The sequence below is a fragment of the Triticum aestivum genome, chromosome 4A (genome assembly GCF_018294505.1).
Source record: "Triticum aestivum cultivar Chinese Spring chromosome 4A, IWGSC CS RefSeq v2.1, whole genome shotgun sequence".
In the NCBI taxonomy this organism is placed as follows: Eukaryota; Viridiplantae; Streptophyta; class Magnoliopsida; order Poales; family Poaceae; genus Triticum; species Triticum aestivum.
Window position 1 is genome coordinate 696,067,855 of NC_057803.1, and position 3,534 is coordinate 696,071,388.

The following is a 3,534-nucleotide window of genomic DNA, read 5'->3' on the forward strand; positions in this document are numbered from 1 at the left end:
TGCTTGATATAGTGAATGCACTCAAAGGCGACAAGTGCATTGTCCATGATCACCCTTCCAGGGATGAAAGCACTCTGTTCAGGGGATATTAAATCATCCAAAAGGGGCCACATCCTATTAACCAAACACTTAGAAATAACCTTATAGATCACATTACAAAGACTTATAGGCCTGTAATTAACCATCTTGGCAGGATTAGAAATTTTATGTATAAGCACAATAGAAGTGGAGTTAACTCCCTCATGCATAATACCCGTACGAAAGAAGTCCTTAACCGCAGCCAAAACACCCTCCTTTAGTGTACTCCAATTGCGCTGAAAAAATCTAGCAAGGAAGCCCTCAGGACCAAGGGCCTTTAGAAGACCAATTTGAAACAACCCATCTGCTATCTCCTTATCTGTAAATGGCGTGCACAACTTGATATTGTCCTCCTCAGTCACCATCGCATCAAGGAGATCAAGAACAGGAGCTGCATCTAATGAGGGTTCAGCCGAGAAAATATCATGAAAATAATCATTAGCCATCTTCCCCGTAGTTGCAAAATCGGAATGTACCACCCCAACACTATCAGTTAGATCTCGAATTTTATCTTTCCTTGCCCTCCACACGACCTTGCTTTGAAAAACCTTCGTGTTTCTGTCGCCCTCATCCAAGACCTTTGCAACCATAACATCTCGTCTTGGTAAAGCAATTCATTCATTTTATCTGTTACTCGTTTGATGTCCCGCCTAGCAGCATTCATGTGCATCAATTCTTCCAATTGTGTCCGACTTGGCTAGCTCACATGTGATGACCCACAAGTGTAGGGGATCTATCATAGTCCTTTCAATAAGTAAGAGTGTCGAACCCAACGAGGAGTAGAAGGAAATGATAGGCAGTTTTCAGTAAGGTATTCTCTGCAAGCACTGAAATTATCGGTAACAGATAGTTTTGTGATAAGGTAACTGGTAACGAGCAACAAGTAATAAAAGTAAATAAGGTGCAGCAAGATGGCCCAATCCTTTTTGTAGCAAAGGACAAGCTTGGAAAAATTCTTATATGAAGGAAAACGCTCCCGAGGACACATGGGAATTACCGTCAAGCTAGTTTTCATCAGGCTCATATGATTCCCGTTCGTTACTTTGATAATTTGTTATGTGGGTGGACCAGTGCTTGGGTGCTGCCCTTTCTTGGACAAGCATCCCAGTTATGATTAACCCCTATTGCAAGCATCTGCAACTACAAAAGAAGTATTAAGGTAAACCTAACCATAGCATGAAACATATGGATCCAAATCAGCCCCTTACAAAGCAACGCATAAACTAGGGTTAAGCTTCTGTCACTCTAGCAACCCATCATCTACTTATTACTTCCCAATGCCTTCCTCTAGGCCCAAACAATGGTGAAGTGTCATGTAGTCGACGTTCACATAACACCACTAGAGGAAAGACAACATACATTTCATCAAAATATCGAACAAATACCAGATTCACATGACTACTTATAGCAAGACTTCTCCCACGTCCTCAGGAACAAACGTAACTACTTACAAATCATATTCATGTTCATAACCAGAGGGGTATTAATATGCATAAAGGATATGAACATATGCTCTTCCACCGAATAAACCAACTAGCATCAACTACAAGGAGTAATCAACACTACTAGCAACCTACAGGTACCAATCTGAGGCTTTGGGACAGAGATTGGATACAAGAGATGAACTAGGGTTTGAGAGGAGATGGTGCTGGTGAAGATGTTGATGGAGATTGACCCCCTCCCGATGAGAGGATCATTGGTGATGACGATGGCGATGATTTGCCCCTCCCGGAGGGAAGTTTCCCCGACAGAACAGCTCCGCTGGAGCCCTAATTGGTTCCGCCAAGGTTCCACCTCGTGGTGGCGGAGTTTCGTCCCGTAAGCTTGCTAATCATTTTTTCTCGGATGAAAGACTTCATATAGCAGAAGATGGGCACCGGAGGCCTGCCAGGGGGCCCACGAGGCAGGGGCGCGCCCCCCACCCTCGTGGATGGTGGGTGGCCCCCCTCTGGTACTTCTTTGCTCAGTATTTTCATTTATTCCAAAAACTGCTTCCGTGGAGTTTCAGGACTTTTGGAGTTGTGCAGAATAGGTCTCTAATATTTGCTTCTTTTCCAGCCCAGAATTCCAGCTGCCGGCATTCTCCCTCTTCGTGTAACCTTGTAAAATAAGAGAGAATAGACATAAGTATTGTGACATAATGCGTAATAACATCCCCTAATGCAATAAATATCGATATAAAAGCATGATGCAAAATGGACGTATCAACTCCCCCAAGCTTAGACCTCGCTTGTCCTCAAGCGGAAGCTGATAACGAAAAATATGTCCACATGTTTAGAGATAGAGGTGTTGATAAAATAAAATACGGACATGAGGGCATCATGATCATTCTTATAACAACAACAATATATATATATATATATATATATATATATATATTGTCATATGATTTCTTATGCTCAAGTAATAATCTATTCAAAATGTCAAGTATGAATCAGAAACTTTGTTGAGAACCAACAAACTATAATCTCAGTCATTAAAGCAATTGCAATTTATCATAACATCGGAAAGAGTCAATATAAGAGCTTTTCAGCAAGTCCACATACTCAACTATCATTTAGTCTTTCACAATTGCTAACACTCATGCAATGCTTATGGTTGTGGAGTTTTAATCGGACACAGAGAAAGATAGGGGCTTATAGTGTTGCCTCCCAACCTTTTACCTCAAGGGTAATGCCAACAATAATAGTTCATGCTAACTTACATCCAATTGGATATATATATATATATATATATATATATATATATATATATATATATATATATATATATATATATATATCAGGATCATTCCTACACACTGTGCTTTCCAAAGGATAAAATGTAAAAAGGGAAAGGTAAAGATCACCATGACTCATGTATAAGATATAAGACAACAATAAAAGATAGGTCCTTCGCAGAGGGAAGAAGAGGTTGTCATGTGCTTTTATGGTTGGATGCACAAAATCTTAATGCGAAAGAACGCCACTTTATATTGCCACTTGTGATACGGACCTTTATTATGTAGTCCGTCGCTTTTATTGCTTCCATATCACAAGATCATATAAAGCTTATTTTCTCCACACTAATAAATCATACATATTTAAAGAGCAATTTTTATTGCTTGCATAATGACAACTTACTTGAAAGATCTTACTCAATCCATAGGTAGGTATGGTGGACTCTCATGGCAAAACTGGGTTTGAGGATATTTGGAAGCACAAGTAGTATCTCTACTTGGTGCAAAGAATTTGGCTAGCATGAGAGGGAAAGGCAAGCTCAACATGTTGGATGATCCATGACAATATACTGTATTTCGGATTTAAGAAAACATAACCCATTACGTTGTCTTCCTTGTCCAACATCAACTCTTTAGCATGTCATATTTTAATGAGTGCTCACAATCATAAAAGATGTCCAAGATAGTGTATTTATATGTGAAAACATCTCTTTCTTTATTATTTCCTATTAATTGCA